General features: G+C 38.6%; 1 pseudogene; it reads right to left on the bottom strand.

Annotated features, from left to right (window-relative positions):
* Positions 1 to 9,060: 9,060 nt before the first annotated feature.
* LOC112820448 (keratin, type II cytoskeletal 8 pseudogene) lies at positions 9,061 to 26,733 on the bottom strand (annotated as a pseudogene).
* Between the last annotated feature and the right edge of the window lie 772 nt (positions 26,734 to 27,505).

A 27,505-nucleotide genomic window follows, 5' to 3' on the forward strand; every position in this document is an offset into this window, starting at 1 on the left:
ATTTATGATCAGAGTAGCTTCCACATATTTTAAAGTTATTGCCAAACTTCCTTATGTTGGAATGTCCTCCAGAAACATTTTTATGGCCTGCACTTTTGACTCATACGAAGTGGTGAGAGAAAGGTTTGTACAATAGAGGCTTATACCACTCATTATCTTAATTTTATCAGAGAAGAAGCTGGTTTCACAATACCTAAATTTGTTGGCTCTTGCTACTTTATAATTTTTAATATATTTTTATTTCAAGTTCATCTAGCTGCCAATTTGGATTTTTTTTTAAGTGTAATGAGATTATCTGTCCACTATAAAGCTGTTCAGGCATTGCAGTATGGGAATAAAACCACTTTAAGCATTCTAAAACGTATTTTCAAAATTTGAGAGGTGAAACCCACACAAATGAAATGCTAAAGATTATTCCAAATGTTGATATGGCTCAAATATGTCTTTCAACTGCAATTCTAAAAGACATCTTGTAATCTTTAATAAAACCCATGAGAAATAACAGATGCCTAATTTGGACACTTCATGAAAGGTATCTATTTTGTTGGCTTAATATTTGTTTATTGAAGAACAGAAAAATTTAGGTTAAAAAATAAGTGGAATATGAAGCAATAATGATAAATATAAGCAGTAAAATAGGAAATATTTTGATATTAAGAGGTAAATTGTAACAAAAAATAAGTAATATTAAGTACAGTAATTCATTAAGAAAAAGATAAATTCTAAAGATAATTAATGTATAAGGTCTGGGTTTTGAGAATCCATTTATCTAAAATGATTAATCATAGAAACATATAACATATCATAAATAAATCATAATACATAGAATCATATTACATATATATATATATACATAAAATCATAAAAACATATAACAAAATTTTAAATGCATTGTTCATTTGGCGTACCAACGGCAGTAACATAAAACTAATAAAATGTTATCCCCATAAAGATGTTAAAGACAAAGTAGTTGAGTGAAAATTTAAAATTAGTCACTGAAAAAGAAATTTTAAAAGACCCTGAAATCTTACAGTTCATAAGTCAAAAATGTTTGATAAGGATTTCCCCAAATTTAACAACTCTAAAAAATTACATGACATAAAAATTATTTGAGACCCAAAGCTACTTTTCTAAACAATAATATGAACAATAAAAAAATATCAAGTGTAGCAAAGGAAAAACTTTTCTCTTTCCTTTAAAAAAAATATAAAACATTTTCATATTAGGAGGTGATCACAGTGTGTAGTTAACAATATTACAAAAAAAGTAATATAGAGGCATGTCAGGCAGTTCATTAATAAAAATATGTTATTTTTTCTAGCTTTTGAATGTATGAGCCTTTTAAAATTTTAATGTGTTGTGATTTCTTTTCTCATATAAAATATATAGTCACTTTCATAATACTTGTGTAGCTTTTTCTTAAAAGAGTCCTCTTATATACCCTTGAATCTATACCAGCTTTGGTGTAGAAAGTGAAACCAAATGTTTTCTTTATAACTACATGTTTTTTTTCTGGTAGGAGGCAGTGGATGTTTTTCTGTTCACACTTTGAGCAAATACAGTTAGCAGTAAGGACATTCAGTCTGGGATTCATTCCCTCCTTCCAAGTCAGGTCAACTGTTTTCCAGCAATCACATTACATAGACACAGGGACAGTTTTTGAATAGAGGCTTCTGAAGGGAACTTCACATGTTTTTAATATTCCATCTGTTGCAATAACATGAAAGAGAATGGATGACAGGGTGAGACAATGATTTACTCGAGCATAATACATAATAGTCATTGTTGGGATTATTTTTTGTTATTTTTCTTTCTCTCTCTCTTTCTAAAAGAGGAGAATAAGTAAATTTCTGGTGAATGCTAGGGAAGCTTCATGTCTCTGAGGTGAATTTTGCAAAAATTCTCTTGAATCATTGATACCCTTCATTAAGTGCTAATGGGATATGCTAGAGAATTCTGTGAAACATGCCATCAGAAAAGTCAGACCCAATTTCTGCAGAAGCTATCGATGCACGAATTCTTAAAGAAATAGAGAAGACAACAGTGTGTTAGTGTTTACTGATTTCATGGTATTCACTAGTTTCAGCCAGATTTATATTCAAAAGGAAATATTTACAATGACTTTTTTGGATGTTTTCATCGGTATATAGTTTACATGGGATAAAGTTCCCCTGCTGACGTGTAGAGTTCACTGATTTTAAGTAAATTTATGAAATGATGCAACCATGATCATAATTTAGCAACACTTCCCCATCACACACTCTTCCCCCAACCATGTCTTGGCCTTTATCAGCCATAGGCAGTAACTAGTCTACTATCTTTCCTGATAGATTTTCTTATTTTGGATACTTCATATATAAAGAAAATCATACAGTGTCATCTTTTGTGACTTCTTTCACTTACCATAATGTTTGTCCTCACTGTAACATGTATCAGTTCTGCATTCATTCTATTGCCAAATAATATTCTAATGTATAGGTATATTACAATTTATTAATTAATCACTTAATGGACATTTGGGCTTTCTAGTTTTCAACAAGAATAATGCTAGAGGGCGCCTGGGTGGCTCATTTGGTTAAGTGACTGCCTTCGGCTCAGGTCATGATACTGGAGTCTCTGGATCGAGTCCCGCATCGGGCTCCCTGCTCGGCAGGGAATCTGCTTCTCCCTCTGACCCTCCCCCCCTCATGTGCTCTGTCTCTCTCAAATTAATAAATAAAATCTTTAAAAAAAAAGAATAATGCTAGAAATTTCCAAAAAAAAGGGGGGAGGCAAAAAAAAATAATAATAATGCTGCTATGAACATTTATACGCATATGTTTGTGTGGACATATGTTTTCTTGTCTATTGGGTAGATGCTTAGGATTAGAATTGCTGTATTACATGGCGACTCTATTTTTAAACTGCCAGTTTTCCAAAGTAGCTTGCACCAATTTATTCTTCCACCTGCAATATATGTGGGTTCCAATTTCTCTCCATCCATGTCAACACTTGTTACTGTCTGTGTTAGAGTTCTCTAGATTAACAGAACTGAGAGGCTCTACAAGGTGATTTATTATGAGGAATTTGTTCACACAATTATAGGAGCTGGAAAACTCTATGATCAGCTCTCTGCAAGTTGAAGACACAGGATAAGCTGTGATATAATTCAGTCTGAGTTTCAAGATCTGAAAACAAGGGGAGCTCATGATGTAAATCCCAGTCTATGGACAGGGGGAGATGAGATGTCCTAGCTCAACAGTGAGTCGGAAAAAAAGGGACCAATTCAAACTTCCTCTGCTTTTTGGTCTATTCAGGCCCTCAGTGGGTTGGATTATGTCTACTTATATTGGAGAGGGCGATCTACTTTATTGAGACTATTGATTCAAATACTAATCTCATACAGAAACACCTTTACAAACACAATCAGAAATTAAGTTTAACCAGATAGCTGGGCATCCCTGATCCAGTCAAGTAGACACATAAAAGTAACTATAACATTGTCTCAATTTTATAGCCATTCTGGTGAATGTGAAGTAGTATATCACTGTGGTTTTTATTTGCCCCGCCCTTAGTAATGTTGGGTACCTTTTCACGTTGCTTACTGGCCTTTTGTACACTTTTGTATAAATATCTATTAAAATACTTTGACATTTTGGACGCCTGGGTGGCTCAGTTGGTTAAGCGACTGCCTTTGACTCAGGTCATGATCCTGGAGTCCCGAGATCGAGTCCCACATCAGGCTCCCTGCTCAGCGGGGAGTCTGCTTCTCCCTCTGACCCTACCCCCCTCATGTTCTCTCTCTCTATCTCATTCTCTCTCTCAAATAAATAAATAAATAAAATCTTTAAAAAAATACTTTGTCATTTTAAATTGGATTATATATCTTTTTATTACAGAGTACAATACTTTAATATTTTTATTAATAGACTATATATTTTTAGAACAGTTGAAGGTTTACTGAAAAATTGAGCCAGTAGAATAGAGAATTTCCACATATTCCTATGCCCCTTGCAGTTTCCTTTATTATAATACCTTATCTTAGTATGATAATTCTGTTACCATTAATAAAGAAATATTGATACATTATTATTCACTAAAGCCCATCATTTATTTGGACTTCTTTTTAAAATATTTTTTCCTAATGTATGCAATTTTTGACATCAAAATTAAAGTAAATTTTTCAACCATTTTCTTTTCCTGTGGTTTCCCCACAACTTCATCACAAAGAAGGGAGCAGAATATATTTCTAAAGATAATGTCAACAGGACTTTTAATATATTTGGATATAGACCTATAGCGAATGAAGTTTGAGCTTTGTGGTCACTTTCATGAACCCCTCCCTCCCAATGCCCTGAGTGAAGCTCTAGCAGGGTGTTCATGTGATCATAAATTTTTTTTTAACTTAGAAAAGTTAGATACATACATATTTTTATAAAGAAGACTCCAAGACCCCAAAAACTTGGAAGAGCCCCCCAAATTCTTTATTACTCTATAATGTATGACAACACCAAATAGGTTTGGCATCAAATTTGCCATTGTGCATTAAAGATTTCCCGTTACCTATATTAACTGGCAGTAAAGGTAAGGGATTCCAATCAGAGAAAGTCCATTATTTGGGACTCAAAAAAGAGTCATAGGAAAATATGTCATCTTTAATTATCCCTCAGGAGAAATACCATATGCTTAGGAGAAAATGGAGGGCAGGACAGCATCAAATGCACTCTGCTTGTTTGGGTCATTCTGATTCTGTTTGATAATATTCACTTATGATTAATATTAGTCCTCTAAGGAATAAAGGCACTTCATATTTAATATTCATCAATACATTTTTATCAGGTCTTCTGAGCACATTTTTTCTTACATTATTCATGTCTACTCAAAGACTCTTGTGAGAAATTCCTCCTGAGTCTTAGTTATAGAAAGTACAATGCTATAGGGCATATAATTTTATTTTTATCTTATGAATATGGTGAACTGTATGAATTATAAAACTTCTGAGATGGTTGCTAGAAAGCCTAGAGCTAAGATGGAAGATATTCATCCACTGACTGTGCCTAGATTTATGCATCACCTCTTAAACCCCCAACTGTCTTAACCCTTGTTTGCTCACCTTTGCCTCTAGATTTACAGTATGTTATTTTATTTCATATGATAAGCTTTTTCAAGGCATCTTAAAATGTATTTTAGAATATATTGGCATGACATAAATAGAAGTGTGATATAAAAAATGGAGATAATAATTAAATAATGAATACAAATGAAATTAAGTCATGAAATAAACCTAGCTTTATGGGTATGTCTCACTAGTTTTCTGGCATAGTTTAGAAGTTGAGAAAATTTACCTTAACTCTATTTTGCTATTTAAAATAAAGCTTCCTTTTTAGTTAGAAATTCCAGGCTATTTCACATTCTAGAATTTGTTTTACCTAAATACTACTTCCATTTCACCCAACAAGTTCTATGACCTTGATTTTTATTCTTGATTGGTTGATTGATAATTTATTGTTTTCACATATTTAGATCTTTTCGCTACAACTCAGGACTCACCTGTCCAGCACTAGGATTGATCTTGAATCAATCCTGAGGAATATTTAAAGCATGTTGCCTATATATTTAGTATGTCTTGATTTGTTTATGTTTTCAAAAATCTATCAGTATATCTAACATTGTTATATTAGCACTCTCTGTTTTCTTAAACAAAGTTTTGCCTGATTTTGTAACTCATTTAGTTTGTGCAGAAATTGAAAGCATCTCCTTAATTCAACCCTTCTTGGTGCCCTGTCCCACCCTTGCTAAAGCACTCCCTCTAAACTAGATTGTTTCCCATACTCCCAGCCAGACATAGATGGTTTATACAAAGCTTAATCCCAAGAGGTTCCCTACCTAGAATACCTTGTTTGTCCTGCCTAGAAATGAGTTGTTGTCTTGTGTTCATTGAGTCCTTAAAGACCTGCCCCCAAAATAGATTAGTGCTATTGGTCCCAGCTTTCCCATCTCCATTGACCCAAGCCACTAGGTTACAATAAGCCCAAAGAATTATGACACTGTCACCAACTTGTTCTCTTTCTTGAGGAGAATGAGCAAATAATGGAATTTATTCCAATTGTATAAATTTCTGTTTTGAAACGGGCATGTTTCCATGTAGGATGGCAAAGAACGTTCACAAGTTCAGGGAAACTTGATGTTTCATCTCAAAACTCTAGTTAAGGGGCCACGGAGTTCATCAAGTTACAGGAAACATCCTGATCGTCTTTTTGTCATTGTTTTTGTTTTCCATTTTTGAGGACAGAAAGATGATGAGAAATATTTTTCTGAAACTCAGACTCTCTCTTCAAAAAGTAAAAGTGTAATAGTAATGATCTAGTCTAAGTTCTTCTTAGCTTTTCTGTTAAACATGCACATTTGTTCATGAGAGTTCTGGTTCTGTGGAATCTCTGTATCTTTTACACAAGAAATTTGGAAATGCTCTCATCACCAAATGTTTCCACAATTTAGTCACTTTTTAAATTCTATATCAAACATTGATTTTTCAGAGAGAAAATAGCATCACTAGAGGCTTACTTATTACTGTCAGGTCCGATTTGTGTGTTTATACACCAATGACTAAAAATCAGGGACTCTATTTTAGAGACAGTGATGAGTACTAGGAATAAAAACACTCTTGCCCATGAAGGCAGATGTGCTACAAGTAATAGATGACAATATTTCAAGACTGAGCAAATACCATGGAGAGGAGATTGGTAGACACAAAACCTGTAACAGGCAGATCCTTTAGAGAGTTTATGTATTGAACATTCCATAGCATTTTTATACTACGGATCGCTACAATCATCATATTAGTCTGCTGCTATTATGGAAAACTGCCATGATTAATCATCAGAAACTATGCTAATAAATAGAAGAGGGAGAAGGATATTTTCCTCAAGGTTGTGAAATATATGATAGCATGGTAAATACTGGAATGGCCACAGACCTGAAAACAATGTTGTGTCATGACTATAATTTGTTTCTGGGTGTTCCATCATAAACACTGTCCTTTACACTTTGCACAGTGTACTTTGCACAGTCTACTTTTAGTAACAAAATTAATACTTGTTGTGATACATTAAATCTTAAAAAGCTGAGGACCCAGGAGCATGAAAAATAAATTGTAAGACCTAAATAAATAATTTGTTAGTCGAGAGACCTGGTAATATTGCAAAAGCAAGCATCAGTGATCTAATTCAGCAGAGGTGTATTTCTTGCTCATAATTACAGTCTGAGTTTGGTAACTTTTTGTAAATTTTTTTTCCAGGAATTTAGCTTTTTCTACCATATTGCTCCTCCATCTCAAAACATGGGCTCTTGGACAGCACGGGAGCCTGAGAGAGCACTTAGAGTGCTCACACGTTTCCTTAAACAAATCATCCTAAAAATGACAGTTTACTTTTGCTTACATCCCATTGGTAAGTACTGGGCAAGTGCCCCACTAACTATAAGGGGGCTTAGAAATGTGGGCCACACAGGTACACAGAAAGCTGAGAGCTAGAAATATCAATGATACTCCCAGACAGAAACCTGAGATGGTTTTCTAAGTGAGGTCCTGTTGATAATATGATATCAATTCTGTCTAAGATATTGCTATTTTTGCTATCATGTTTTTACATTTTATTTTGTATTATAATACATTTTTTTTTGGTCAATCCTGCCAAGGACTGAACTATTCTCCGATTGAAATATATATTAACTTCTAGGTCCCTAAGTTTAGAGAAATTAATTTACTTATATAAGAAATCGTAAGATAACCAGTGAGTATAATAAATACTATCTAGATGTCAGCATTTTCTGTTTAATTTCTACAGAAAACATGCTTTCTCACTGCACTTTCCCACCCATGGATTGCACAGAGATGGAACAGAATTAGGTATATAATAAAAAGGCAGTGATGAACAAGATTTAAAACCAGTCTGAAGCAACAGTTATTTCACTCTGCAGTATAATTTCCTCTCCTCAGCCCTACCACCAAAACAAAGGCTGCTAAAAATCAGCAATTCTACAATTCTGTCCAAGCATTAACTATGGACTGCACTGAAATACATACACTAATTTCCTAGCCAAAGTTCTGCTTATTGATCACTGGTCAGTCATTCTGTCTGAACATAAAATAGAAAGAGATTTAACATTTTTAATACCATCAAGAAAGATATAACTTTCATTCTTCTTAAATTGAATCCTTTCATAGTGTTCTATATCAGGAATTCTCAAGGTTACTTAAATTGAGTAAGGTTCTTCAGGGAAAAAATAATCCGTTATGTAAATTTTTTAGTTTTTATTTCTCTTGTTTTTTCATGACTATAATATTAGGGCTAAACTTATTTAATTAATCCAAGCACACAAATTTTTATTTCTATTTAATTATAGTGTGAAACGTTTTAGGTTTAAGAGTGTTTTAGGATTTAAAAACTGAGTAAAAACTTTACTTTTCAAAAATCATTAAATATTAATTTAGAAATATCTCTATATTGGGGTGCCTAGGTGGCTCAGTTCGTTAAGCAACTGCCTTTGGCTCAGGTCATGATCCTAGGATCCTGGGACCAAGCCCCACATCCAGCTCCTTGCTCAGCGGGAAGCTGCTTCTTCCTCTCCCTCTTCCTGCTACTCCGTCTGCTTGTGCTCTCTCTCTCTTTGCCAAATAAATAAATAAAATTTAAAAAAAAAGGAAATACCCCTATATCCAAGGAAATTTTGCTTTTAAAATTGATGCATAACCAAATTTTGCTACAAAAAGCATATCATGATACATTGAACTGTGCTCTATTTTCAATTTTGAAAATAACCTTGGGGGGAAGAAATGGGGAGATGATATTGGCAGAGCCGTCTGAAGCTTTATTTGGGAAAGGACATTTGAATTGGCTTTTAGTTATGGGCATAGGCAAGAAGGAGTAGCCAGGGCAGTAGACTCTCCACAAGGGTAGGTTGAGCACTGGGACTGAGCCTCTCAGGTGGGTCTCCTCTTCCCAATGCTCCCCTGCACAGCTCCTTCCCTCAGAGTCTCTATGGCATCCACAGAAGCAGGCTGAGAGAGACCACAGAGGTTGTTCACTTGAAGAGGACATCAGACGACTCGGACACCAGCTTACCATTGAGGATGTCTATCTTCACAACCACAGCATGGGAGTAGCTGACAGGGCTGAAGAAACTGGAGCCCCGCTAGAGTCAAACCTGGGCCAGAAGGAGCTCAGGCTACAGGCGAGGCCAGGGCTCATGAGGTCCCCGTAGGCTGAGCTCAGTCCACCTGAGTAGCCGCTGATGGCTTTAGTATGGATACTCATGTTCTGAATCCCAGACTCCAGCTGGTCTCCTCACCCTCTAGTGGCTTGTGGTAGGTGGCGATCTCCATATCTAGGGCCAGGGTGATATTCAGAAGCTCCTGGTACTGGCACAGTTGCCATGCCGGGTCCTGTTTGACTTGCTGTGGGCCGGCATCTATCTCTGCCAGCTTGGCATTGGCGTCCTTAACAGCCAGCTACCTGTGCTGCTCAGTCAGCATCATCGATGGCTGCCTTCAGGGAAGCCCTCTGGCCTTTGAGGTCCTCGGTCTCATCCTGGCGTTGGCTAATATTCTGGTTCATCTAAAAACTCTCTGTCTCTGTGTGATAGAGGTCATCCTGGTGCTTCCTAACCAATGTCTGCAGCTCCTAGTACTTGATCTGGTACATGGTCTTGGCTTCAGGCTGGCTGTGGTTGGTGATGTCCTCCTACTGGTCCTTGGCCTCTACAATGATGCTGTCCATGTCCATGTCTATGGAACAGCACCATGGACGTGTCAGAGGATCCGGGACTGCATCTCACGGGTCTCCTCTTCATATATGTGCCTTCAGCTGATCTCATCGGTCAGCCCTTCCAGGCAGGATTCCAGCTCTACCTTCGTCCATATCCTTGATGAGGACAAATTCATTCTCCATGAATGCATGCTCTTTGATCTCCTCGTCTACTTACTCTTGAAGTCCTCCACCAGCCCTTGCAAGTTGCCAAGCTCCATCTCCGGCTTCAGGCTTTCCTGGCCCAGTGTGTCCAGCTGCAGCTGAAGGTTGTTGATGCAGCTCTGGAGCATGCTGTCCATGTTGCTCCGAGCTGTTTTCTGCTGCTATAGGAGGCTGCACTTGGTCTCCAGAATTTTGTTCTGCTGCTACAGATGCCTTACCTTATCGATGAAGGAGACAAACTTGTTGAGGGTCTTGATCTTCTCCTTCTTCTTGAGTATGCACAGCCTGGGTGTTGGGGTCCACCTCCAGCTTAAGGGGGCTGAGAAGGCTCTGGTTCACTGAGACAGCTGTGATGCCCTCCATACCCCTGGCCCCACTATATCCCAAACCATCTCGAGCTGGTGCCCAAGCCACCCCGAAGCTGCCGCTCCTGCCCTCCTGGGAGAAGGCTGAGGAGCTGATGTGGGGGCCAGGTGCGCACCTGTACAAGCAGCTACCAAAGGCCTAGGGTCAGAGGTGGACACCTTGTAGGACTTCCGGGTCATCCTGATGGATGTGGTGAAGGCTGGAGTGGAGGCAAATAAGCTCAACCTGACAGAGGTTTGAGAAAGAGTCAAGAAGCTGCTTCTAGGTCAACCTTGGAAAAATTTTGAGCAATAGATATCAACATTATAAGTGATTTTTTTAATTTAGTAAAAGTTTAAATTGAAATATATTCTTTTATAACTGAATTTTGCTTGGTTAATTTTGGACTTGGAGTAATTGTATTGCACATTATTTAGCACCTTTTTATATATTTTACTGTTCTTTATTACTTTGGGTTTTCTAATACCACCTTTAAGTTTAAAAACAATAAAATGAAGTCTGATATTAATGTTCTGAATTTTTGTTCAGTGACCATTGATTTCTCCAGTCCTTTATCCTGTAACTTATCTATTTGTATGTAAAAGTTTTCAGAGGACTCGGACTGTAAAATACAACACTACATGTGTCCAGATTTTTAGAAGTAGTTTATGTGTAAAACAATGGTGATGTCAGTTGCTGATTTGGCAAAACTAGTTGTTAATAAATTTATCAATCTCTTTGCAAAAAAAAAAGTTGACTTATAGCAAATTGATGCAATCACTAAATGTTTGTGGTAGTACACTGTTGAAAAGGTATGTTTCCCCCACGTCTTTGTGTCCATTTTTTATTAACATTGACTCCTCCCATGCATTTTACCAAGTGAGGAAGCATTTATTTTAATGCTAGATCTGAGAGGCAGAAATGGGAATGCAGATTAATGTTAGCAATATCTACCTTCCCGAAGAAAATGAGATCTCTTTTTTTTATTTTTAACTCCCTATGTGATAGATAATATAGGGGCACCCTTCTCAGGAGATGTTTGTCGTTGTTCACATCTGCCTATAACTGGTAACATAATACTAGTATTAGTAAACCCAGTTACCTCTTTCTAACACAGGGTAAGCATCAGTAAAGGTGACCCATTGCCATGGATCTTGGAAGTATCTCTCTTGATCTCAAATTTGAATAAGTTTTTTTTCCTTGAAAAACTGAGATTTCTGCTGGAATTTTAGAAGTATATTTATTTGTATTTTCTGATATGCTACTATAAATGATTAATTTATTAATGACATTTTTGAAAACATTATCTGAATGAACTTTTCACTGATAATTATTATAGATGATTTTTTTCAACAAAAAATTTTAGGATATAAAGAAAACTTAGAAATGCCTTGAATACACCCCAGGTTTTATAGAATGTTTTTCTTTTCAGGGGATTCATTTTATATTGCATGTATTACGCTCACTGAAACATATACTAAGTTTGGCAAAAATTATTAAATGTTATGAAAATCTATAAAATTATTGATGATTTAATGCATTTATTTTCTTATACAAAAACATTGATATTAGATACAGATACAAGCATGTGTTTTTTAACCAAATATGTTTTGTTTCTATGCTATTTCCTTACACTGGCTAATTTAACTATAAATATTTTAAGAATGAGAATATTTATCACAAATATTAATGAGCAAATATTTTTTAAAAATTTCCAAAAGTAAAAACCTGAAATGCACAGATGTGCAGCTTTATCCACAAGTTGTACCAGTTATAACAGCAGTAGGTAGTTGCTGTTAAATCAGCCATTATGGATATTGAATCAAACTGTGCCAAAATGTACTATACTTAGAGTATATTGTTGGATTTAGTTTGCCAATATTTTTAGAGTTTAGTTTCACATTTGTTCGTAAGTGTTATTATACTGTAATTATCTTATTTCAAACTGTCTTATTAGTGGGCGCCTGGGTGGCTCAGTCAGTTAAGCGACTGCCTTCGGCTCAGGTCATGATCCTGGAGTCCTGGGATCGAGTCCCACATTGGGCTCCCTGCTCAGCGGGGAGTCTGCTTCTCCCTCTGACCCTCCCCCCTCTCATGTGCTCTCTCTCTCTCTCTCTCTCTCTCATTCTTGCTTTCTCAAATAAATAAATAAATAAAATCTTAAAAAAAACTGTTATCAGTTTCTGGTATAAAAGTTTTGCTAGCTTTATAAAATGACAAGGAGGATGATTTCTCTCTTCCAACTATCTAGAATGATTTATAAAATTTTGGAATTACTTGCACCTTAAATGGTTGATAAAACCTAGTGATAAGATCATCTAAGCTGTATGTGTGTGTTTGATTACTAATACAATTTATTTAATTGTAATAGGCTTATCACATTCAGGTTTTCTATTTCTTTTTTCATCTGTTTTTGGAAGTTATTTTTTAATAGATATGTGTCTGTTACATCTACATTTTCAAATGTGGCATAATTTGTTTATATCCTCTCTTTTTTAAATAGATATTTTATTTCTTTACTTGAGAGAGACAGAGAGAGCAAGTGGGAGAGAGAGCACGAGCTGGGGTCGTGGTGGTGGGGGGAGAAGGGGCAGAGGGAGAAGCAGATTCCCCACTGAGCTGGGAGCCTGATGCGGGGCTGGATCCCAGGACCCTGGAGTCATGACCTGAGCCAAAGGCAGACATTTAACCGACTGAGCCACTCAGGCGCCCCTATATTCTCTTTTATTATTCCTGACGGTTTTTGTACCTTTGTTCTCTGTCTCTGCCTCTCTCTGTCTCTGCCTCTTATCTCATAAAAAGTATGCTTGTCTTATAAATTCATCTCAATTTCCAATATTAAAAAAATATATAAGGATAATATTAGCCAACATATTTTTATTTTGTAGAAAGTTGTAAGACGGTAGGATAAAGGGTCAAGCAACATTTGCAGATAAAAGGTGAATGCAAACCTCAAACAAATTGTTAATCCTATAAATAGATGAATAGATGATAGATCAGAGAGATAGAATTTAAAAATATGATAAACTTGAAGTTAGAGTAATGTAGTTTTAAGCTACTTTAAATCAGTTTTATGAGAATTAGCTTGATAGTGTTCCTTTACTAAGATAATCATGTACATTTTACATGGGAACTCACTCCTGTGTCATAAACACTTCAGCAAAGATAAATGCATTTTTTTAAATAAACTCTATTATCAATCTATGGAATTTTATTTTTCCATAAATTAAATTGGTGATACTTTTTTTTTTTAATTGGTGATACTTTCACTTAAGTAAGTAGATGTTTCCACCAGCTTCTCAGTAGGAATAGAGCTAGGATTAAGAATAAAGGCTCTGTTTTACCAGATGATCAGGAATGTGCTAGAATTCCTTCCAGTCATGAAGATCATTTAACCCTTAAAGGGGATTAGCTTTGTTTTCTTTTAGAGTCTTTATTTTTATGTCTAGCACAGGAGGATTGAAGAGGGTGAAAAACATGGCTTTCTGTTTAACAATCAGTTAGTTCACCATTCAAAATCATTTTGTTCCATTTTCTTCAGGCAATGAGAGGCCTGAAAGAAATGTAGGGTTTCCCACCAAACTACCTTTATTGAATAGTTGGAATGATTGACAACTCAAAAAACTTTTTTTCAAATATAGTAATTAACAGCAGTAATCCTTCCACATGGATGATCTGCTATCAAAAGCATCACAAAAAGGCATCCCAAACTTGAAATGATGGCTTAGGTAAGTAAGGTATGAAAGTCAGAACAAGCCAGGCACTTTCTCTCTCAAATTTTAATGATGGAGAGAACACACTTTGAGCTGTCCTTGAGAAATAGCGAAACCTTAAAAGAAAATTAAAAAAAAAAAGAAAACTTTGAGATGGTTCTCAACAGATATGGGATGGTTATGCTTAAAATACTCTATCTTATGTTATTAAATATTTCAATATAAGTAATGAAGCAAGTTCCCTTTTGTCTGAAGTCTTTATTTGTCCCCATGTTATTGGCTTTCCTTTTTCTTTCCTTTCTTTTTCTTTTTCTTTGGGATTTGCCAAGATGTCTGTTTGCCATTTTACTAAAGTTATCATCATTTTTTTTTCCATATACTGTCACATGGACAAACTATTTTATTTCCATGTGGACCTTACAATCATTACAGTTTGGGAAATGAATTTACCTTTTTTCATGATGGATCAAAAAGAACTTTTCTCTTTCTATTAGGCCAACATTCTACCTCACTGAATGCTTGCACTTTCAAAATACAAGTTAAACTGTTCTTTATTTACATGGCTGTTTAAATGATGCTTGGTATTACATATTGAAGTTTGTGGTGAGAATTAATTGCATGTTTCTAAATATGTGACTGCTCTATCACTTTCACTCCTATAAAAATGAGATGTTGGTTTTTACCAAATTTCCCTTGATATTAAATCTTTAGCATAAATGAATATAATTGCTTTCTGACCTAATAGAGCTATCTCCATAATACAGAAGATATTCTTTGGTGTTAAAATAATGTCATCTAGTGAACTTGGTCTAACACCTCTTTTTGTCAGTAAACTCTGACAAATTTAAGTTTTGGTGCAAGTAGGCTGTTTCAATTTCTTTCTCTTCTTTCAGTATTTTGCTGTAGTTGCTGAATAGTTTCTTAGCAAGGAAAGGAAAAGGATTAACTTGACTAAAACCCAGTTAAAATGCAAATGAAATGAATTTCTGGGCAATAAAGCATGCATTAAGCTGGAACTCTAATGAACATAATAGTAAAAAGTCCCTGGAATATTTTATGCACCTCTATCTATTTCATCTTTATGTTCGTTTAGATGTAAGTCTTCCGATAATTTTAGAGGTTTTGCATTTCAGCTTGCCGCAAACATGATTAACAGCTTTATTGCTCCGTTTTCTCCAGAGATGGCTTCAAACCTACTTAATTTCACTCTCCTGAAACCAAACCACGAAGCCCAAAAAGATTCTTATCTGACTTCTAAAATTTATGCTTATTTCCGGATGACTGAAATTCAATATTAACGGCAGTATGTAATATACAATAGTTAAGTGTAGTTAAGAGGCTCTGATATTTGTTTTGTGATGAAATATTTAAAACAAGAGAAATTTAACAATGTTTGTGTTATATTGGTGTGTTAATTATTAGGGTAGAGATTAGAGGGAATGATTTCTTTACAGAAACAGAGACACTAGTTCCTCTTATCAGCCTGCAGATGGAGGATAGCCTATCCAGGAGGGCTGCAGAGGAGGGGTCATTTTGGTGATGGATTTTGCTGAGTTAGGTATTCCTTTTGTTGAGCTAAGCCCAAGTTTAAGCAAATGTAACTGGGTCCTTTCTTTTACCTTGTTGGGCCTATTCACATTGTGCTCAAAAGCTTTTTAAAATTCAGAGGATTTTAATATATTATCCTATAAAATAATTGTATAATCTATTATTATAATAGATCATAAAAGAGTATGGTTATTATAGAGTAAGTACTATTCCAGTATCATAAAATGTTAATAAGTGTTCAAGGTCAAGAAAATATAGGATAGGTTGAGAGTTAAGCCTCTAGAAGCTGGTACATTACGAGTTGAAATAGCTGCAAAAGATTCATGAAGTCTATTCTATGCCAAGAACAGTATCCCTGAAACTAATTTAAATGATTAGTTTTACTTTTTTCATGTTCATCCGTTAGAAAGCATATGGTATAGCCTCAGTGATTACAGCAATAAAAAAGGACCATTTGCTACTCATGGCAATGTTGTGACTAAGAGATATAAGGTCAAACAGAACAAAAGAAAAGCAGTTTTAAAACTAAAAGCCATAGAATGTATTGTTTAATGTGCGTTATCCACTTTCCATACGGTATGCTTTTTGATACTGAAAGAAGGTATTTTGGCCTCAACTATATGTTCCCATATTAGATATATAGAGTTGGTGGGGCAAATGAGTTACTGAGTAGGCGGCCCTCTCTACTTATCCTATTTGATCGACTATCTCTGGAATCTTTCTTTCCAAAGCCAGATTATTAACTTTGCCAACGGCCCCACGACTGAAAGAGCCTTCATCAAGTATATGCTCTGTCCTCTAGGAAATACAAAATGCAGTTCTGCCTGGTGACTCAGAAAGCACTTTAAATACTGAGGAAATGTAACTCTTTTACTGTCCTATTTAAATTATTCTTTCTACAGTTAAAATTGAACTGTTATTCTATCATAAAATATGTACCTATATACTCATTTACATTCATAGAGTCGTGGAGTTCTTAATCTTCACTTCTTTGAAACAATTAATTCTATTCTAGTCATGCTCTGGGTACTGCTCTTTCCTGCCATCCCTATCTGGCTCCACCTCTGCATTCTTTTTGAGTTCTTCCCTATTATTAAAGAGAACAGATACAACATGAATATGCACATCCTGTGCTTATCTGAGGCAGCAGGGCTCTGTCTCCATAAGATGTTTCTTCTTCTAATTTGTAATGTAGTATTTATTCATTAAGGTAATGTACTATTTCAGTCATTCATGGTGGTGGTCGGCAGCCTACATTCTTGCAAATCTATGTAGATAGATTATTGGCTCTGACACAAGAAGTTTAGGTCACTTGACTAAACACCACCATTATCGTTTGGCTGTCCAACACTTTTCCCTCTCACATCCGTGTATGTATAATCACCCTGTATTTGTTAGAGAACTTCTATCTTCGTTGAGTAGGATATTCTTCTAGTAAACCTTCAATCACAGTGCCAACATCCTGGCCCCCATCGCCCACCTCTGTGATCAATTTAGGGATGAGCACATGATTGGTGGTTTGATCAAACCCTTCCTGGTAACTAATCTATTACAAAGGGAAGGGATAATTTTTTCTTTGTTTTGATGTAATTTATTTGTATAACCCAATATCAGAATAAGAAGTCTTTGTTCTCATATTATTTTTTTCTATCTAGAAAAATAGCATAAAACACACTGTTGGTTTGAAAGTACCTAGGAGGTAATGGGAAATAGGTCCTGTATTCAGAGGGAGGGAAAGATGGAAGAAAGAGGTAGGCCACCCCATGTTGGTAGGTTGCAGGTTTAACAAGCAAGGAAACTTACATACAAGTCTTGTCTTGGATGGCAGTAAGACAAATAGATCTCCCCACCTGCCTTCCAAACCTTAAAAGTTTATATAGAAGTCTTAACTGGGTTCAGTCACATATCCTGTCCATATGGCCTTAATACCACATCACTATCACAGGGCTATGTCCTTGGAGCACTTTTCAGGGAGCAAGGAAGGCAAGCAGAACCCACATTCCAAGGATAGGGTCAAGGGTGAGAAGCCTCCAATTGCCCACAGCCAGCTCACAGGTCAACTGGCTGTCACTTCCTCTTCAAAATCTCCTTCAACACTCTACCCCTCATGACTGGCTCTTATAATCCCACATGCCCCCTTTTCCAAAATGTGCCTTGAGCAGTCAGCAAAGGGATTCATTAGCATAGAGGAGGCTATCTGGCTACATTGGAGGCACATGCAAGAGAAAACACGGATTAAGACAATGATTTCCAAAAATTAGTGACAATTTTTTCAACCAAGATCCAGGATCTGAACCACTGATTTATTAAATTCCCTAGGCTGGGGGTTGGATCAGTCATGGCTTTCATATGTATCCTTATGTGATTTAATAAAGATAATAAGTTATCAGACTCATCAAGTAAGAATAGACAATATTAGGTTAGGGTGATGGTACAGGTGTCACATTGTGAGCCCATCCTATTTTGGAGGGCAGCTTTTCTCATTGGAGGCATTTCGGTGTTCAATAAGGACAGACTTTGTTGGCTATTACTCAAAGCTTGATGAGTAAATTTGGTAAGGGTTTTGTATGTGCTATAACATCCTCTAAGCCAATTGAGGGAACAAAGATGGCGGCCAAATGATCATACCAGTGAAAGACAGAATGTGCCTACCTGGCTTTATAGAGAAAGCTTGACAGCCATTGTTGTTGTGGAGCAGATTCCACCTCTGTGTCCAGGAAAAACCGAGGGTGTGATGGTCCAACCACTCAGGTGGAAACCACATTTTGTGCTGCAGAAGCATTGGATTCCATTTAGAGCTACCAAATAAATATCTGGGAAGTGCAACCAGACAGTGCCAAATGAGTCAGTCTCCCTTAATGTGACAGAATGACTACACAGTTTCAGTGATATCCATCCCATGTTTCCAGTACAATTGGGTTGATTCTGTTCAGAGGGATTTTTCTGTTCCCAACATAGGAGTGCCCAGGTGCTCAAATATCCATGACATGGAGTAAGCCATTCCCAAACCTGAGCATAGCCACCCATGGTGCCAATGGCAGTATTTCCAGGACCTTTTTAGTCAGCAGTTTGATAGACTGCCTTTATAGTTTGTCTGGCAGAGAAAGAATACTCATGTCCAGTGTTATTAATACTGTGTGCTAATGGTCAGTTTTCTGGATCGGTATTTGTAATACCAGATGAACTAAGAGTACTAGCCCTACCTCATTCTTCTTTAACATACTACGTAAGGGCCTTCTGGTCCTTTCCTTAGAGAGGTGATACCCACCATGGCAATTCTGAGGAGCTAGAGAGAGGCAACATTTGCCCCCATATCCAAAAGTTCGATAGATCATTTTGTTGGGCATGTGAGTGGGCCCACTGTAGGAAGGTATTTCCATCAGGTGATAGAACATCACAGGAGCAGCAGAAGTCTAAAGCCAAAATGACATATTTGATAGAAACTTGCATGGGGAGGTCTTCCTCTTCTTCAAGAATTACACTTGGGGCCTGATCTTTAGATGGTGATGTGGCTACAGCTTTAGGAATTTGACCCATATGTGCATACCAACATTGTTGGCTGGGTGGGTGGTGGTGGGGGAATGAAGAGATGTCAGGCATGAAGAGATGGACTGGGGGCAGGATATGCCAGACCAGGACCCCAACCTTCTCCTTTCTTTTGATGGTGCATGTTTCATTCCAAGCATCGCTTGTTTCAACAGGTCTGGCTTGCAGCAGGACAAGAAGATGCCAGTGGAGACTGAGCAGTTTCCCCTCACCCAGGGGTCAGAAGTAACTCACTCATCTTGACGGGACATCCCATTGCAAATGCCAGTCGATAATTCCTTTTCCAAGGGTGATGACACTTGGGCTATTCTCAGCAGTATAGCATGTTGATCCATGTTGAACTGAGGCAATGGCTGTTCTCTGTGTCTTCCACAACTTTATGGTGTTGTGTGCCTCAGCAAGGGTCCCCAGTCTAGCATATGGGGCAAGTGAGCCCTGCTGGTCGATCATTCAAATGCATTAAAGCTTGGGACAGTACTTCTGTCTGCCCAGCCAAGGTGATTTTACCTGTTAAAAATTTAATTTACTGCTTTAATATTCCATTTCTCCTTTCTACCAACCCTGCTACTTGTGGTTATAGGGGAAATGGAACCTGCATTCGATGGCATGCTATTTTGCCTAGTCTTACACATTATGACCTTTAAAATGTAATTCCTGATCACTATGTATTCGATGAGGGTATCCACACACAGTGTTCAGTTTCTCTAGTCCCCTAATGGTAGCAGACTAGTTAGCATGAAGGCAGGGGAAAACTTGGGTTAGGTCAGATGTTAGTGTCCACAACCAAGGCATATTTAGAAACCTCACTCAGAGGAAAGAGGCCAATATAATTAATTTGCCAACCCCACATCAGCTGGGAACTCCAATGGATAGCCCCAGATTCTTTTGGCAGTTGCCTTGGGTGTTGTTTAGAACACACTAGACATGCTGTTACTGCATTAACCAAATCACTGTACTGCATTAACCAAGTTACTGTACTTCAAGGGCAATCCAGCATTGTTGGCAATATGCCATCTTACATGTGTACTGTGATGGCCACTCTTTCTATGCATCCAATCTGCAGTATCTACTTCAGGGTCAGTAGATAGACTCATACTTGAGCTAAGGCATCAGCACCCTAATAACCAGGGGATGTCCAGTGCCTTATGAGCTGGGACATGAAAATGTGAGCACTGCCTTAGTCTCTTGTAGATGGACCCAAATGTCTTTGCACATACCTTGCCCCCATCAGGGCTTATTTATGATCATCCATCCCTTGGCTTTCTATTGCGCAAGCCTGAGGGCTAATCCTTTTAGAGCTGCTTAATTCTTAGCATATAGGGTTAACAGCCAGGGCTCATGAGTAGTCACCAGGCACACTGCTCTGCGCTCAGCCCATTGGCTGCTGCACTGGTCGCTATGTGAGAAGCTCTACATAAAGGAGTACCATGCACACTACTAGAAACTGTTGCTCTATGGGGGAGTAGGGTTTCTGCTCCCTTCCAGAGCTGAGACCAAAGCCCCAGGGGCACTTGTGCTTTACCAATCACAGCTTCTGGGACAACAAGTGTCTTCCCCAACCAGATAACTCCCCAAAACTTTATGGTGGTGTCTGGGCTTTGAATTTTCTGTGGGTTCACTGCCCATCCTCTCCCTCTCAGATTCTCCAGCAAAGCCTGCAAGGTGTCCGGCAGCAGAGGCAATCTTCACATGTTAAATATGATATGATCAATATAATGGGCCCATTTTACTGATGTGGGGACAGAGAACAGGATAGGTCACAGGTTACCATCGTATGACGTATGGTAGAATTAGGCAGGTAACCTCGGGGGAGCATTTGAAAGGTCCATTGTTGTCCCTTCATGTGAAGATAAATTGATCTTGTGACTCAGTGCATAATGAAAAAGGCATTTGTTAAGTCCAGCACAGCATGGTACACTCTTAGGACCATGGTCAAGGTACCTAAGATGGTGGCAATGTCCGGCACAGTCATATAGATGGGGAGAGGGCACTACCGTATTAGTTCTTGGTAGTCTACTGTCGTCCACCATGAGCCATCTGTTTTTTTTTTTTTTTTTTTTTTTTATCCAGACCAAACTATGCAGTTGTTGGATGGTTCCCCTTGTCTCATTATGTCCTCTAGGCAGTTTATATTATTTGTCAGTAACCACTCTACACAGGATTATTGGTTTTCAGTTGGTGCTTCCCCTCAGCACTGGTTTAACAACTCTAACCCAGAAGCAGAATTCACTGATAAAGGTTTGCAGAATTTGACCTTGCAGGATATCAATGTCCAATATGTTCTCTGGTCTTGCAGAGATAAAAAACACATTATTGGGGGGATGCCCAGTTTTTGGTGTCAAAAAGACATTCCTGACTATAACTGTTTATCCTCTGTAAGCACCAATGTCACTGAGGGGGCCAGAAAGCTTCTGAAGGTTACCATGTATTAGACTACATTCAGCTCCAGGATCCACCAGAGCTATCACCTTTGTGCCCTCACCTGGAGACAATCTTGAACTGCATCCTATATGCAGGGTGTGGGAGGCACCTACCCTGAATGGGACTATATCCCTGAGGCCTCGGCAGCAGCAGGTGGGGCATCAGGGACGATAGGGGCAGGTGAGGAAGGTCTGAACTGTTTTTCAGGTTTTAAGGCTTTCCACAGGCCAACCGACACAGTGTTGGCTTATTGGTCGTCTCTTCATGTAGGGTCACTGCAGCAATGAGGTCAAACCACAGTTTCTTCTGGGTTACTTCTACCAGACCCTTTACAAGTGATTGGGATAACCTAGATCAACAATGGATTGCTCAACACTGTAAATATCTGTCCCACAACTGGGCTCAGCGTGGACACCAGCATCCCATACTGCCTAGTGGGGGTTGATAGGATAATCTTGGCTCTCATTCTTGCTGTGATTATGGCCCAACCAGGGCCTTCAGAGGTGTAAACATCCTGCTTCATTCTCAACTCCCTAAAAATGTGTTGTGCCTCCTCTATATATTTCCAGGGTCCCACATGCTCAGGGAGATCCCCCTCATTGGGCCATGGCTCATAGCAGGCTAGAATAATCCATTCCGTAAGGAAGCAAGTATCTTGAATCCCCCAAGCACCATGCAGGTGCTGCCAGAGGGCAGGGTGTGTAGAGATGTTTCTCACTTTCTCTGCCCCTTATTCGGTCAGAGAAATACCATCACCTCCAGTATCCCACAGCTGCCCTAACTGAGCCTGGATACTTGCCCTGGCCTTTTCTCTGGCAATTAGCAGCTATACCAATAATCAGTGGGAGTATATTCTCTCATCGTGAATGTTTCCTAAACTGAGGTCTGTCCCGCTGGCTGGGCTTGCTATTGCTGTGCTTTTGTTTTCCTTATAGATCTGGGGTAGAAGGGCACGGGACTCTCCATCCCTTTCACTATTAATTACCACAGCATCCTCCTCTTCGCTCTCATCACTTTCCCAGAGATTCCACTTCTTAGCATCCCAGTCAGGCTTAGTCACAAGTGCTATGACCTTACTCCCTGGCATATGTGCCCTCCTAGCTTTGCAAAACTGTACACTAAGGTCTCTGACTTGTCATCCTTCCCACCCAACTTGTCTGCCAGCTCTGAAGCTAACAGAGTAGTTGGATACCTGCATGTCCTTCTCTAAATTCAGCTTTTCTTCCAATTTGCTAACTCAAGCTTCAGCCTCTAGTTGCATAGGTGGCTGCTGATCTACCCATTGTAGAGGTCAGCCCATTGTGGCAGCCATGTATTTCTCTTCTTTGCTGTAGGGTGCTATGTGTAGTTTCCTCCAACAAGTGGATCAAACTGGCTGGTGTTGTCAGGCATCCCTATACTCACACTGTGGTGCACACATCTGACATAAAGACCACACCTCCCAATGGCCAACTCAGGGTGTCCCCAACAGATGCCTCATTCCCAAGGCCCATTTCTTTGGTCTCCTGGCCAGCTTGCTAATGTTGATTCACAAACTCCTAAGAAATTTCCCAGGTATAATCTGAAACTGACCCTGGAGAGGGTAAGGGATAGCTAAAGAGAAAGACCACTCCAGATTGGTAGGTGGCAGGTTGAATAAGCAAGGAAACTTACTTATGAGGCTTGACTTGGGCAGCTGCAAGATGAATAGATCAAGGGGCGCCTGGGTGGCTCAGTCGTAAAGCATCTGCCTTCACCTCAGGTCATGATCCCAGGGTCCTGGAATCGAGCCCCACATCGGGCTCCCTGCTCAGCGGGAAGCCTGCTTCTCCCTCTCCTACCCCCACCCTGCTTGTGTTCCTGCTCTTGCTATCTCTCTGTCAAGTAGATAAATAAATAAATCTTAAAAAAAAAAATTAGTAGATCGCTACATACCCACCCACCCACCCACCCACCAGAATCTTTAAAAAGTTTGTATAGAGGCCTTAAGTGGGTTCAGTCACAAATACCATCCAGATAGGCTCAACAGTACTTCACTATCTCAAGGCTATGTCCTTGGGGGCAAGCAGAACCCAAATTCTAAGGGGATCGGGGGGTTGGTGAGGAGCCTCTGATTGCCCAGGTCTAGCTGGCAAGTCAACCAGTGGTCATGTCCTCTCAATGACCTCCTCTAACACATATATCTTTATTTAATAGTGTACCTGTTACACTTTGGAATGTTAATTTAATATGTTATAAGAAGGAGTACAGGTTATGATATAATTATTGACATAAAAATCGATGCACACAGTTTGAAACAAAATATATCTCAAGAAGAGTGAAGGAATGTATGAGAGTGAAGGAATGTATGAGACTTTCTCATACAAATTAAGATATGGATCATTCTTTCAATTAATGAAAACAGGGTGATAGTTGTAACAATTTGATAAATTCACTGTTTTACTAATAACTTTTTCCTTGCAGCACACTGCTTTCTAGGTATTTGAGATTTTGAATGAACACTAGATGTATTTAAGCCAATTATTTAGGACTTGATTGTACTGGCTAAAATAAATGTTAGCTGGAATGGATTCAAAATATTATAACAACAACAACTTATCGTCCTGGCGACTCATAAAAATTTTTAATCAATATAATTCCTCTATAACTAATGGGAGGAAGCTAAATTTAATTTAGAGATCCTTTTACAAATATCTGATACAGCTTATCATGTTAATATATGCTTATTATGCTAATATATGGAATATAAAGCCTAAGAAATGTATTGAACTCAAGATTCCTTTTTTTTAAAAGATTATTTATTTATTTATTTGAGAGAGAGAGAAAACAAAGCGAGCAAGAATGGGAGTAGAGTAAGAGGGGAAGAGGGAGAGGGAGAGCAGTCTTCCTGCTGGGCAGGGAGCTCACGCAGCTGGATCCCAGGACCCCAGAATCAGGACCTGAGCTGAAGGCAGAGGCTTAACCAACTGAGCCACCCAGGTGCCCCTAACTCAAGATCCCTTATGAAACAACACTATTGCAATGCGCAAGGAATCACATCACCATTAAAAACAGGAAGCTTGCTGGGCTCTGTCTTATAATGCCAACGATCACCTGGGGCTCCAACATTGTCACTGCTGTCCATTACCTTCTCTTTTTCACAACTGTCTTTTCTTCCTCCAAGTCCCAGCCTTCTACACAGAAAAGACCTCCGTGTCCTAATTGCAGGCATCTCCAACTTTAATGCTTTTCACTGGAATCTTCTTGGATTTGCATCAAATGGGAAATGGAATCTTTGCTCCTTGAAAACCACAACATGAGGTGGATGAGTCCTCGACAGGGGCTCATCTTTCCCCGAATGTGCCCAGACTGCGTGAAAGGTCACTCAAATGAGGGAGTGACACGGGGGTGTGGATGGTCAGGGAAGCCACTCTTGGATGTGGATGATGTAAGCAAGTTCTCAGTCCTCTGCGGGTAAGGACGCTTCAGGGCACCGACATATACAACCATGCCCCAAAGGGCAAAATGGTGGGCTGTTTCTCTGGCTGTGCTACCACTCCTGAGAGAGAAATTTAGACGGAAAAAGAGTAGTTCAGAGGCTTCAAATGTACAATGTGAGAAAGTGTGAGTTGTATATTAGTGGATAATGATGAAATCTAACAGTGAACACTTTGAAGGAAAGAGAGAAGAAACAGAACTTAAACTTATTTAAATCACATGATAATTGCAAATGGAATGCATTTGTTTGAAAAAATTTATTTTAATATGTGATAATAACACCCAGGGGCGAGAATCCAGGTTGCCCTGGTTGCTTTTCCAACTCCTGTTACCTACGATTCTCACCTGCACTCACCTCCCCTCACTGTTTCCCATGGGACTTAGCCAACACCGGCCAATGCTTTCTCTCTAAGAAATGTGTCTTCTTCTAATGCTAATGTACTTTTGTTCTTTGTGTTAATATGTCACGTGGACATATGAATGGTGGCAGTCTATATTTTAGATTCTAACCGAAACATATGTGGGTTAGTAGCTAGAAGTTTGACAGGTTAAATCACCTGACTGAACAACATCATGGCAATGGGCCATGAAAGCCTATCCTTAGACAGGTTTCACAGCAATGTGAATTGCTATTTAATGAGAATAAAAGAATAAAAATATTATTCTGATACCCCCACAGTAATTTATATTTATTTAGGAAAATCTTACATTGAAAAATATTCCAATTCCAACTGATACTGGGTCTGAGGTGAATGATAAATGTCCCCGCTCTAGCCTCATTAGAAATAAGGCTGAGGAAGATTTTTCCTCATTGTTGTGATAAAGGGAGAGATGTTCGTTTCTTTGCTTGACCTACATAGAATAGTTATACGCTAAAAGACCAAATTAGGTCTGGTGAGGACTTCTCAATAATAAACAATTTTTGAAATTTTAATGATAAGCTATAAATCGTGGTTTACAGGATTTTCAAGAGAACAGATTACTTCTAACTGTTAATCATATAATGTTGTGCCTCTAAAGCAGGATGGATCATTTTATTTTATGAGCAAATGCATCAAGGGTGGTGAGGCTGCTAAAAATTTGCTCCTTCTCCAGGCATTTCTCTTTTGCCCATAACTTACACTGATTAAATTTAGGTACGTCCTCTCCCACCAGTTGTAAGATCTAATTCTGTCCTTTACTCCTCTGAACATCGAGAGGCTTAACTCTTGTCTAACATTATTCACTCACAAAATGAAAATTCAAATTAGTAGTTTGGCTGGACTCCTCTATCTATTAACATGATATTGGAGAATATGCCCTACTCATTAAACCTTACTGCCATCATCCAAGGCTTCCTGCTAAGGCCCTTCTTTTGTTCTGTTACCTCTCATCTTTCTTCCGGAGATCTCGTTCATGTGTTTGTGGACGCTATACTTTTGCAATGAACTCTTCAATGCAGCCATCATTCTTCACTTTTCTTCACAAGTACTTGGAATATACCCCTCAGAGAGATCTTTAATGATGCATTTATATAAGTGGACCACTCCACCCCATCCCCGATAGAGATTGCCTTGGCATGAGCTTTAAAATTTTACAAAGTGGTGCACATCGATCATAGTCAGCATAGGGTAGCCCAGATTCAATTCTTGGTTCTGTAATACAGAACTCTTTTGAGTTACAGACCGCCTGCAGGAGACCCCTCTTGCACCATTTCCGGGCCTCTCCTCCTCAGTCATCTCTTGTTGCAGATGTCGCCACAGTAAATAGCTCTGCATGACTGTGACCTACTGCCCTAGTCACCACCTGGCATGCCACACTGTGCCTCCGTGTCACAAGCTTCTTGTTCCAGAATATCTTTTGGCATCACCGTGAGAACTTGTTTAGTGTCCGCGCATGCACACTCTGAGATTGTGAGGTCTTCATGCCACGCAGGATGAAACTTGGATGAAGAGGAAACGAGAACCAGAGGACAGACAAATCCTGCTCTTTTCTGTTCGCCAAATGAAAGTCTTGAGATGCATTTTATTCAGTTTCACTGCGACTGTGTCATGCTGTGAACAGCTCAAATTGTATCCTTGACCCTTACACCATGAAATTATACACCCAAGTAAAGTAGTAGTACACAGGTCATTTAGTTTAAGTTCTACTCAGTAGGTAACCTATGCAAAGACAGTATCAGAAATGGTCCTAGAAAGCAGATCCTTAGGATAAGAGTTGGTACCTGCACTAGTAACAAGCAGAAGAGCAATGAGGTTGTCTGTGAAGGAGGTGTATGGCGATACAGCCGGCACTCGATGCCATCATGACTAGTGTGGCTTTTACCTGTGCTCATGCAGGGTGGTATAAGGAGGAAAGTGAACCACTGTGATGTCCATTTGCTGTGCCCTTGGCCAGTATGGGAGAAATAAATATAAAGCTGGCAGGCTGGCCTCAGTTAGCTTACTGAAAGCCTCAGAAATGAAAAATGTTAGGCTAGAAGCGGCAAGATTCAAGTAAATGAGAAAGCCATAAGAATTGTTTTCAGTTTTTATTTAAATTCCGGTTAGT

The sequence above is a fragment of the Callorhinus ursinus genome, unplaced genomic scaffold, assembly GCF_003265705.2.
Source record: "Callorhinus ursinus isolate GAN/ISIS: 27379988/994484 unplaced genomic scaffold, GSC_fseal_2.0 scaffold3, whole genome shotgun sequence".
NCBI lineage: Eukaryota > Metazoa > Chordata > Mammalia > Carnivora > Otariidae > Callorhinus > Callorhinus ursinus.